The sequence below is a fragment of the Palaemon carinicauda genome, chromosome 30 (assembly GCF_036898095.1).
Source record: "Palaemon carinicauda isolate YSFRI2023 chromosome 30, ASM3689809v2, whole genome shotgun sequence".
NCBI classification, from domain to species: Eukaryota; Metazoa; Arthropoda; class Malacostraca; order Decapoda; family Palaemonidae; genus Palaemon; species Palaemon carinicauda.
In genome coordinates this window covers 63,892,933-63,905,995 of record NC_090754.1, presented here as the reverse complement: position 1 = coordinate 63,905,995, position 13,063 = coordinate 63,892,933, and the positions used below count along the sequence as shown (strand labels likewise).

At 42.9% G+C, this 13,063-nt stretch overlaps 1 pseudogene; it reads right to left on the bottom strand.

The window, feature by feature from the left end:
• Positions 1-5,984, bottom strand: part of LOC137623583 (uncharacterized) — a 14,474-nt pseudogene extending 8,490 nt beyond the window's left edge.
• Between the last annotated feature and the right edge of the window lie 7,079 nt (positions 5,985-13,063).

Genomic DNA, 13,063 nt, shown 5'->3' with positions numbered 1-13,063 from the left:
TTTAGTTTGAGAGAGAGAGAGAGAGAGAGAGAGAGAGAGAGAGAGAGAGAGAGAGAGAGAGAGATGGGGTGCGGAAATTGCCATCTGGTGGTTTTGAATAACATTTACCGCAACCTTTTTATTTATTTAGACACACTCTGACTATTCATCCAATATATATATATATATATATATATATATATATATATATATATATATATATATATATATATATATATATATATATATATATATATATATACTGTGAGTTAAATGGCAAGACAGGATTATAAATGAAACTAAATGAAACTAACTTTGCACTTCCTATAGTCATGGACAGACTTAATCAAATGTTATGGTCATGAACAGACTTAATCAAATTCACATATTTAAGAGGAATTCCATAATAACGCAGGACTCTCCACAAAATTGGCCGGTGTACACCATCAAAGGCTTTTTCATAGTCCACAAATACCATCAAAAGTGGATTTCTATATTCTACGCATTGCTGTACAATATGTCTCAAAGTGGAAATTCGGTCAGTGTAACTTCTACTTTTTCGAAATCTTGCATGTTCATCGCTCACCCTTTCATCAATCTTTTTCTCCAGTCTCCTATTAGTTTCTCAGGGTCCTCTTTCTCTCTTTATTAAGGGGTATGTAACGTATTTGGTTTTTTTTAATTGTCACATGGTGAAGTCCCTGTATATTTGTTGACGTCCTTGTGCTGAAAAAGAGTACCTCCAGTGACAAGATTGTTTGCTGAACAGGAACTTATGAAATGTTTTCCATTTTTTATTTGCAACTTCGCCAAGACCCTCGACAACCATCACATTCTCTATCCCTTAATTATTCCTTCCAACTTCAGCATAGGAGTTTTTTGCGTGCGTTTATGTGTAAGATATTAACTTTATTCATGTATTGATATAATTATCAATATTTTTATATAGTCTTCGTTCATCAACAAGCTATTTCTTCGTTTCTCTTGCAAACTAATACATACTGTCATGCTTAAGGTGTTTATATCCCTCTCATATCCTACGGAAATCATTCGTGATTTTAGAGTTCCACCTAAGAAAATCACCCATGATCTATATCAGGTTTTACACAAGGTAGTGTTTTTATACCTTTTTTCACCTTGCACTCACAGTACAAAAAGGATGCAACGCTTCAGATTTGCCCGAAATGTGATATGAATAATTCTTCTTCTTCGTATACATCTTTTCCCACTTCTATGTGATGTGGGGCCAATATTTCTGGTCAGCTTTCTCCATCTACCTTTGTCCCACACCTCATCACCGGTTAATCCCTTTGATCGAAGGTCATCCTTAATGCAGTCTACCCACCTTCGCTTTGGTCTCTTTCTCCTTCTGGATCCCAATATACTGTTCATCTCTTCTCATGACATGACCATGATAAAAGTATTTCAAACTTTACTTAATTTAGCAACAAATATTTAACGGCCTAGTGTAAGCAGCGAAGAAACCCTTAATGCTACTGATAAAAACTTTGCCTAATTTTAAACAACTTTGTGTAAGCAGCAAATAATACCGTAATGCTACTGTAAAGCTTGACCTAGCTCTGTAACAAATATTAAGTGACCTTGTATAACCAGCATAGAATCCCGTACTGATAGAAACTACCTAATTTAGCAATGAAAAGTAAACTACTTTGTGTAAGCAGCGAAGAAGCCTATGAAGAAGCGTATGAAAACTTTGCCTAATTTTGCAACAAATATTAAATGGCCTTAAGTAATCAGAGAAGAATTCCATAATACTGTTGATAAAAACTTTACCTAATTTTTCAAGAAATTTTATATTATTATTATTATTATTATTATTATTATTATTATTATTATTATTATTATTATTACAAGCTAAGCTATAACCTTAGTGTGAAAATGAGGATGCCATAAGCCCAAGGGCTCCAACAAGGAAAATAGCCCAGTGACGAAAGGAAACATGGGAAATAAATAAACTACAAGAGAAGTAATGAACGATAAAAAGGAAATATTTTAATAGCAGTAACGACATTAAAATACATCTGTCATATATAGACATAAAATCTTTTTTTTTTTTTTTTTTTTTAAAGGGGGTAGAAAAATATGATAGAAAAGTGGGCCTGAGTGCACCCTTAAGCCAGAGAACTCTACCCAAAGACAGTGGAAGGCCATAGTACAAAGGCGATGGCACTACCCAAGACTAAAGAACAATGGTTTGACTTTTGGAGTGTCCTTCTCCTAGAAGAGCTGCTGACCATAGCTGAAGAGTCTCTTCTACCCTTACAAAAAGGAAAGTAGCCACTGAACAATTTTAGTGCAGTAGTTAACCCCTTCAGCAAAGAAAAATATTTTGGTATTCTCAGTGTCGTTAGGTGTATGATGACAGAGGAGAAGGTGGAAAGAATAGGCTATACTATTCGGTGTATGTGTAGGCATGAGCCGTAACCAGAGAGATGCAATGTAGTACTGTCTGGCAAAAGAACCAAAAATCTTCTACAAGCAGCAAAGAATCTCTTAATTCTACTGATCATCATTTTACCTAATTTTACAAAAAAAAAAAAAAAAAAATGAAAAAATTAAAAAACCTTCTGTAAGCGACAAAGAATACGGTAATGCAATTGATAAAAACCTTAACTAATCTTGCAAGAAGTATTAAAAGACCTTCCGTAAGCAGCGGAGAATCCTGTTATGCAACTGATAAAAACATTACCTAATTTTACACTAAATATTAAATCGCTTCTGTAAGCAACAAGGAATCCCGTAATGGTACTGACAAAAACTTTACTTAAAGTATAAGGAATATTAAAAGACCTTTAAGCAGCAAAGAATCCTGTAACGCTACTGATAAAAAGTTAACTGATTTTTCAAGAAATAATAGAAGACCTGTATACAACAAAGAATCCTGTAATGCAACTGATAAAAAACATTACCTAGTTTTACAAGAAATATTAAAAGACCTTCCGTAACCTGTGAAGAATCCCTTGATGCAACTGATAAAAATTTTACCTAATTTTGCGAGTAATATTAAAAGACCTTCTGTAAGCAACAAAGAATCCGGTAACCCAACTTTACCTAATTTTGCAAAAAAAATATTAAAAGGTCTGTAAGGAGCGAAGAATCTCGTAATGCAACTGATAAAAACTTTACTTAATTTTGCAAGAAATATTAAAAACCTGTAAGCAGAAAAGAATCCCGTAATGCTACTGCTAAAAAGTTAACTAATGGAACTGATAAAAACCGTACCTAATTTGGCAAGGAATATTGAAAGACCTGTAAGCAGCGAAGATTTCCGTAAGGCTACTGATAAAACTTTACTTAGAACTATTAAACGACATACTGTAAGCTGCGAAGAATCCCGTAATGCAACTGTTAAAAAGTTTACCTAATTTTGTAAGAGGTATTAAACAACCTTCTGTAAGCAGCAAAGAATCCTGTAATCCTACTAATAAAAACTTCACCAAACTTCACCAAGAAATAGTAAAAGGCCTTCCTAAGCAGCGAAGAATCCCGTAATGCAACTAATACAAACTTTAGCTAATTTTGCAATAAATATTAGGAGACCTTCTGTAAACAGCAAAGAATCTCGTAATACGACTGGTAAAAACTTGACCTAATTTTATAAGAAATATAAAAAGACTTGCAAGCAAGAAAGAATCCCGTAATGCATCTGATAAAAACTTTACCTAATTTTGCGAGCAATATTGAAAGACCTGTAAGCAGCAAAGAATCCTGTAATGCAACTGATAAAAACTTTACCTTAATATGCAAGAAATATTAAAAGATCTGTAAGCAGCAAAGAATCCCTTAATGCTACTGATAAAAAAAATTAACTAATTTTGCAAGATTTATTAAATGACTAGTAAGCATCAAAGATTCCTGTAATGAAACTGATAAAAACTATCTAATTTTCCAATAAATATTAAAAGACCTGTAAGCAGCGAAGAATCCTGTAATGCAACTGATAAAATCTTAGGTAACTCTCAAGAAATATTAAAAGACCTTTTGTAAATAGGAAAGAATCCTGTAACGCTGCTGATAAAAACATACCTAATTTTGCAAGCAATATTAAAAGATCTTTTATAAGCGGCATAGAATCTGGCGATGCAACTGATAAAAGATTTACGTAAATTTGGAAGAAATATTAAAAGACCTTCTGGAAGCAGCAAAGAATCTCTTACAGCAACTTATAGAAATTTAACCTAATTTTGAAAGAAATATTAAAAGACCTGTAAGCAGCAAAGAATCCCGTAATACAACTATTAAAAACTTTACCTAATTTTGTGAAAAATAATAAAAGACCTTCTGTAAGCAGCAAAGAATTTGGTTATGCAACTAACAAAAACTTTACCTAATTTTATAATAAATATTAAAAGACACGTAAGCAGGGAACAATCCCGTTATGCAACTGATAAAACTTGCCTAATTTTGCAAGAGGTAAAAAAAAAAAAAAAAAATTGAAAACAGCAAAGAATCCCATAATGCAACGGATAAAAACTTTACATAATTTTGCAATAAATATTAAGAAGAAACTTCTCTAAGCAGCCCAGAGATCAGGGGACCTCTCTTCTCCATTTTGGGATTGGATGGAGGACCGTGGCCGGAAAAGACAAGGTCCAGGTCACTGTCTGTAGAGGTAGTCTCACCTTTCAAGTGCCATCTGTCCAGGACCAGTCTCAGCGACATGAGTAGCTGTAGATCTTCCTCGAGACACGCCCGCAGGAGTAGGTCGCCTCCAGGTAGAATCAAGCGGTAATAGAGCAGGGCCCCCAGCGAGCAGTGTGGCCCCCAGTGTTCCCATGGGACCAGCAGGATCTCTCCCACTCATGACCATCAGGTCCAAGTCGCCTTGAAGAGGATCACTCATAACACTCTCCTTCGCTCCAGAGTAGACCTACCCTCGAAGCCGAGTGACGACCTTCACAACGTTTGGTCCACGGGCTCCAGCGTGGATCATCGTTCGTCGTCGGCTGGGGCCTCCTGTCATTGCCGTTCCACCTCACTGAGATTGGACAAGAGCAGCAGCCTTGCTTCGCCTCCTCAATCTTCAGGTTCCCATCCTTGCCATTCTTCGGACCGGGCGAGGGTCCTGTCCTTGGACTGGGACTCTTCAAAATCGTCGCTGGACCAAGGCGTATCATTGCCCCGATGAGGAGTCATGTTAGTCTCCTATTCCCGTCCTTCTGCCCCACATGCAAGGCAACTCGGAGGTGGAGATGTTTGTGGAGACCCTGCAGGAAGGCAAACCCCACCCCTCTCTCTATTCCCAGGTTTATACTAGTCTCCAGGGCCGTTGCTAGCATGGATGAAGTGGTTTAGGGCCCTAAGAGCTCCTTCAGATCCCAGAGCATCCTCTAGTTTTTTCCTCCCTGAAGGGCCACCAGAGGTGTTTCTACTCTCCGTGGGTGGGGGGGTGGGGCTGTTATCTCGTCAGGGTCACTTTCCAGTTGAGGATAACCTAGCAGAGTTGGCCTCTGGCATTTTAATGCACAAGCTGTTATCAGGGGACTCTTGGTCTGTGGTCAGAAGGCCCTCTCGATGCAGGCCATGGCTCAGTCGCTCTCACACATAGCCTACTGGTTGGACACCTGGACCGGGTCCGTCTCATCTTTCTCCATCCACTACATCAAGACAGATATCGTGAGAGACCAGCTGCTGGAGTTTTTGCAGTCAGGGGGCAAGGCAGTCTGCTTCCTCTTTTCCCAGGCCCTTACTCAGTGGATGAACTGAAATGCACGCCACAGAGACTCCATCCTGACTTGGCTGCCCAAGAAGATTCCAGACAGGGAGCCCGTATTCTCAGGAACTCTCCAACCAAGACTCTGTTCTTCTTATGGCCACCACCAGGAAACCGATCAGTTACTGCCCCAAAGATTCCCACCTAGACCTTCGTTCCAGTCCCAGTCTGCACTGCCTTGGGCAGAATCTTCGATGAGTGGATGAACATCAGCAATATGGTCTTCCTCGAGGGGTCCCTTAGCCGTCTCCTCCTGCAAGAGACCCTCCATCAGGCCAGACCCCGCCAAGGCCGTTTCTCCAGGAGGAGATAAGAAGAGAGGTGTCCCGTCCCTTCAGGATTCATTGGTGGGGGTTTGCCTCTCGCAACACTGTCGGGGCCGATCCTTCCTGAGGGAATGTTACCCTATCCTCTTCCAAGGCAACCTTCCCTTTCTCATCAAAGGGTGGGATGTCCCCTCCTCCAGCTGAAGGGCCAGCTATGGAGGAGAGCACTGGAAGAGGGGGTTGAGAAAATGCTGTGGAAGGGGGCCCTGCAAAAGGCAGACAAGGAGTCACTAGGCTTCTTCAGTCTCTTATCCTTAGTGAAGAAGGCTGCGGGTGGTTGGAGGCCAGTGATGGACCTCTTTGCCCTCAATGGGTTCATCCACAAGATGCCCTTAAGAATAGAGACACCCAGGACTGTCTTGGCAGCCATCAGGATGTCCATTTCCAGATCCTGGTACATCCAGCCAGGAGAAAATTCCTCCGAGTCAAGTTGGGGAACACCGGCCTCCAGTTCCAGACCCCCTGCTTGTGGTTGTCTACGGCACCGCAAGTCTTCACCAGAGTCTTTGCCCTGGTTTCCCAGTGGGCTGACAAGAGGGGCATTAGACTCCTGCTGTACCTGGATGATTGGTTGCTTCTTTCTTTCTCAAAGGAAATCTTGATGAAACGGAGGGACGAGTTCCTGTCGTTCTGCAAGGAACTGGAGATCGTCTTCAATTTGGAGAAATTTCAGATGTCCCCAACAACGAGAATGGTGTACCTGTTGATGAAAATATGCAAAGTGGAAGACGGGGCCTTCCCTGCAAGTAACGTCTCGACCACCTAGACGAAGTAGCTGCACTGTTCCTGAAGGGCCATGCAGGCTCAAGATCCACCCGGTCCAGTGGGACCTGAAGTACAAGGATAGCCTCCTACCGTCGTCCTCAACCAACAAGTTTCCCCTGTTCTAGTCAACCAGGGAGGAGCTCCTGTGGTGGACGGACCGGGCCAACAACCGAAAAGTCATCTCGCTGCTAGACTCTGCTCCGGAGCTGCTCCTATTTACGGATGTTTCCATGGTGGGATGGGGAGTTTACCACCGCCAGGAAACCCATTTGGAAACCTGGACCCCCGAGGAGAAGGTTATTCATGTCAACAAGCTGAAACTTTGGGCAATCCAGAGAGCACTCCAGTCATGGGAAGGTCTAATACAAGAGAGGGTGGTAGCCTTCATGTGCGACAACGCCACATTGATGACATACATCAGGAAGGAGAGGGGCCTCAAGTCTCGGCCACTGTGCACTCTGACCTCAGAAATCGGTGGATGGGCAGCTGAAAGAGGCTCGATTGTGACAGAGATTCATCCCAGGCAAAACGAACGTGGTGACGGATGCCCTAAGCAGAAGATGACGGTTCTTAGACACAGAGTGGTCCCTGCACCTTGACGTAGCAAGTGACCCTATAAATATGCGGGGGGCCCCCCCCCCAGACCTATTCGCAACGAAGTTCAATGCCAAGTTCCCCTGTGTTCTGTTCTCTGGTGCCAGACTCGACAGCAGCCATGGAGTATGCCTTCCAGCACCCCTGGGACGGCCTGGACGCCTACGCCTTTCCCCCCTTTAGCTTGCTACCTCAAGTCGTCTCGCTGCTAGACTCTGCTCCGGAGCTGCTCCTGTTTACGGATGTTTCCATGGTAGGGATGGGGAGTTTACCTCCTCCAGGAAACCCATTTGGAAACCTAGACCCCCGAGGAGAAGGTAATTCACGTCAACAAGCTGGAACTTTGGGCAGTCCAGAGAGCACTCCAGTCATGGGAAGAGCTAATACAAGAGAGGGTGGTAGCCTTCATGTGCGACAATGCCACATTGGTGACATACATCAGGAAGGAGAGGGGCCTCAAGTCTCGGCCACTGTGCACTCTGACCTCAGAAATCGGGGGATGGGCAGCTGAAAGAGGCTCGATTGTGACAGAGATTCATCCCAGGCAAAACAAACGTGGTGACGGACGCCCTAAGCAGAAGATGACAGTTCTTAGACGCAGAGTGGTCCCTGCACCTTGACGTAGCAAGTGACCCTATAAATATGCAGGGCTCCCCCCCCCCTAGACCTATTCGCAACGAAGTTCAATGCCAAGCTCCCCTGTGTTCTGTTCTCTGGTGCCAGACCCGACAGCAGCCATGGAGTATGCCTTTCAGCACCCCTGGGATGGCCTGGACGCCTACGCTTTTCCAAGTCCTGAAGAGGTTCAGGGAAGCCAAAGGAGTGAAACTCGCCCTGGTGGATCTGTAGCGGCCGGACAGGGAATGGTTTCCGGATCTGCTGGAACTAGCGAGCAAAGAAGCTTGGCCCCTTCCTCTCAGGGAACACCTCCTTAGGCAGCCCCACTTCAAAAGATTCCACAATGGGCTGGAAATCCTCTCTCTTCATGGGTGGAGATGTTCGATGTTCGATGATGCAGATGACAGGCTATTTGAGGGCATCGGCAGCCATTTACCAAGCCAAATGGGCCTCATTTGGGAAGTGGTGCCAGAAGAAAGACATCAGGCCCCTCAAAGCATACATCCTGCAGACAGCTGACTTCCTGCTGCACCTCAGGTTGAATATAGGCCTCTCGATCTCAGCGGTGAAGGATACCGAGCAGCTTTAGGCCAAGTATTTGCCCTCGAGGGGTTGAATTTAAGAGCGTCAAGGCAGCTGACCGTGCTCATCAGGAGCTTTGAGCACGCCTGTCCCCCACACAGACCCTGAAGGCTCCAGAGTAAGACTTGCCCAGGGTGTTAGAATTCCTGAAGGAACCGCCTTTCTAGCCACTCAAGGATGTCCTAGACGGGGACCTAACATTGAAGATGGTGTTTCTTCTGTTCCTCTCCTCTGCCAAAAGGGTGAACAAGATCCACGGCTTGTCATGAGGTTGCTCACAATAGGAGCTGGACGAAGGTGGCATTAAAGTTTGCTCCTCTTTTGTAACTAAGACCCAGAACGTTGATTCCCGGTTCCAGGAGTTTTTGGTCCCCTCCATTCCCAAGTCAGGCTTTGAGACAAACTTTCTTCTGTGCCCTCCTCGAATCCTGAAGATGTAAATGGCGAGGACAGCTAGGCTGAGTCAAGTCATCAAGAGCTTGTTTGTCTCCATTGGCAAAGCAAAGAAACCAGTGTCGTTTTGGTTAAGTGACACAATTAGGAGGGCCTATGGTGGAGCAGGAGTTGAACCTCCTAAATCTATGAAGCCCCACGAAATTCGGGGCATTGGAACTTCTTTAGCCTTTTCCAAGAACATGGCAGTCAGTCAGGTACTGAAAGCAGGTATCTGGAGACCCCATTCCACGTTCACGGCACACTATCTGCTGGACTGCAGTCCGGTCACCCGGTGTCTTCAAAATCAGCTCCATCATGGCTGCACAAAAATGGATTTAACCACGACTGGAACTCTTGCACTCCATGCTGAATGATAGACTGGTAGCAAGTGTATTCCTTATTCCCTCTCCCCACTCCCCCCTTCAAGCCCTTCTGTGGAGTACCTGATGAAGCATCGGACACGAATTTTGAGTGTTACGAGCTTTGCCTGCATCCCTGTAGAGGAGGTGTTCTTATTGGTGGGTAATATCTTGCCACATTCTTCCCATTTCCACCTCCTAAGTATGAGTCTCCTAGAAGGAAGTTCAGAGTAAGTATACCGAAGTGGAATAAATAGCAAATATTTGGATGCTATATGATGTGATGAAAAGTATCGAGGTCCAGTTTGTTTGAAAGTTGATATATATATATATATATATATATATATATATATATATATATATATATATATATATGTATTTATATATATATATATATATATATATATATATATATATATATATATATATATATATATATATATATATATATTGCAGGACAAAATAGTTGGAAGGGTAAATAAAAAGTAAGCATGGCGAACGAAGACTTGGACCAGATGGAAAATGTAACAAATCCACTGGAGAGAACTAATTTCATGCCTAGCTCATAAAGTAGAAATCTGACGTAAAAACATTAAGGATGTGGATAAATATGTGTCAGGAGGGACAAAGGATGATTGTGCAAGGTATAGCCAATAAATGAAAACTGCTTTACATTATTTGGTAGTTAGTAGGTTGGCCAGTTTGAGATACTACTGCTAGATAGTATTGGGTCCTTTGACTGGCCATGCAGTACTACAATGTATCCCTCTCTCTGGTTATGGCTCATTTTCCTTTGCCTACACACACACTAAATTGTCTGGCCTATTCTTTATATATTCTCCTGTTGTCAGCATACACCTGACAACACTGAGATTACCAAACAATTCTTCTTTGCGCAAGGGGTTAATTACTGCACTGTAATTGTTCAGTGGCTACTATCCTCTTGGTAAGGGTAGAAGAGACTCTTTAGCTATATTAAACAGCTCTTCTAGAAGAAGAACACTCCAAATTCAAACCGTTGTTCTCTAGTCTAGAGTAGTGCTGTAGTCTGTACCATGCTCTTCCACTGTCTTTGGGTAGAGTACTGTTGCTTGGGGGTACACTCAGGAACACTACACTATTCTATCTTATTTCTCTTCCTCCTGTTTCTTTTTAAGTTTTCTTTTTATATATGAAATATCTATTGTGGTGTTGTTACTATTCTTGGAATGTTTCATTTTAATTGTTAATTACTTCTCTTGTGGTTGTCTATTTCCTTATTTCCTTTCCTCACAGGGCTATTTTTCCCAGTTGGAGCTTTTGGGCTTATAGCATCCTGCCTTTCTAACTTGGATTGTAGTTTAGCTTGTAATGATAATAATGAAACTCCAGATACTAGTGAGAGTGCAAAGGTGTAAGTTCGTTGATTTTATTGGTATGATTGGGCTACGTCTTCCCAATGAAGGGACGTGCAGGATTTCCTGCAAATTTTGTACTCTGGGTCCAGCCAGAACCAGCATGTTTCTAGAAAGGGCGTTGCCAACGGGATTCCGTTTACCACGGATTTGTTGAATTGTAAAGTTGTTCTCTGAAATGGCAAAGAAATGTCATTGTTGACAGGTGGACCGGAGATCGGACTGTTGAGTAAAGGTGTGCGCAAGGGGTATGTGGTCCATGTGAATGACGAAGGATGGGCCCTCTAAGAAGTGGCTGAAGTGTAATGGATAGTAAAAAGCCTAGTTTTAGGTAGAAAACAGGTGGATATAAAGACAGGAGGTGGGTATAGGTTTCCATAAACATGCTGATGTGGAAGCCAAGGTCGAAGGGAGCAAGCAATAAAAGTGTGGACAAGTAAGAGCAGCCGTTGACTAAGAAAGGGTGTGGAAATGGGTGAGGAATTCTGCACCGATGAGAGGGAGTGTAACTTCAGCGATGATGCAATTCTACCGGTACTGGGTACCTCCAAATAACAGTGTCAGCATCTCATAACTTTAGGTAAGGAAGGCAGATCCTTTTGCTGCCACCAGAATGATGGGGTCACACCCTCAAGAGGAAACTTGGAAGAAGGGAACAACAGGCACCAGTATATGTCAGGAAGTACATATCAGATCCTGAATCATGCAAAAAGAAGAGAATAATTAATGGGGAGCCCACCTCCACAAGTGATGGCCTGCTTACCATTGGCATCTTGTAACACATTTCTTAACAGCAGGTTCGGATCTGAAGTGGTAGTAGCACAATATGAAGGCCATCATCCAGTGGCTGTTTAGGGTGGAGGGCAGCATAGGTGGGTTTGGGGCGGCTCAGTCGCTGCCCAGGCATGTCACGAGGTGGGTGTTGATGTCTTAAGCCCCTATTACACTTATCCGGTTTCCTACGGCGCCATCAGTCGCGATGCTTGCATATTGTCTAACCGGAGCATGTCATTGCAAATCGGTTGTATGGAAGCTCACCCATGACCGACATGGGTGAGCTTCCATACAACCGATTTGCAATCACATGCTCCGGTTAGACAATATGCAAGCATCGCGACTGATGGCGCTGTAGGAAACCGGATAAGTGTAATAGGGGCTTTAGAGTATTCACCTGAGCTTCAGTCGGCATTGAATGGTTATCCCATTTAGCAGGATAGGTGTTGGTGGAGTTCTTAACGGTTGGGAAGTAGCTGTCCATAAGGGCATCGACTCCAGTCATCAATCTTTTGTGGGCCAAGTGTCAACATTGGGGAGGGTGGCTCGCATATTTTCTGGCAGTCTTTGTTCTCAAAGGGCACAGAGTAGGTTTACGTCACAAGTAGAACCATCTGCAGAAGGCTGAAAGCAAGCAATACTAATTATTTCTCTGAGGGCTATCAATGTCATTTGATCCCAAACGGTTGTCGAAAGAGCTGAAAAATCGTGGCTACACAAGTGTCTAGTGATGGTGAGTATTGCTCCAGCAGATAGAATTTGAGATTTCTGTCATTGGAGATTGTAGCAAGGGCATAGTTTGCTTTGCTGTTTGGGTGGATTATGCCTGTGATGCGAGCTGAACCTCATTGCACTGAAACCAGGCAAACGTATCTTTACTGTCGAAGGACAGGGTACTCTAATAGAGTAGACAGATGAGTCAGAGTTGGTAATGGACATCGTCAGAGGATACAGCAGACGAAGCGGGAAGGAGGGAGATGGGCTGAGTGATCCAGGCATTGTGGAGGTCACCAATGTGACGTTCCAGGGAACAGTAAGAGATTCAAAGCAGTCTTTGAATAACTAACTTTATCTGGTGAACAACACAGTTATTTATGGACCCCAAGTGGTCACATAAGGGTAACAATTCCAAGTGTCCATTCTATGAATTTTGCCATACAGGCTTAGATTGGTATAAAAATTTTGTCGTTTAAGTTAATTGAAGTCGGATGGCAGTTACTTCATGTGCTACATAGAAGAGAGAGGAGAGAGAGAGAGAGAGAGAGAGAGAGAGAGAGAGAGAGAGAGAGAGAGAGAGAGAGAGAGAGAGCATTCTTCTTTACTTGTAGGGGCATTGCATGCTGTACGTGCAATAGTAATAGGTAAGCATACACCAGTAATGTAATTATATTTCATCCTAAAAAAAATGCTATGATATAATGCAGATGAGGCTACTCATCTTTTAATTACTTGTATCTGAATTCGACAGATTGCATGAGGTGAACTAAACATGTCTGTCTATGT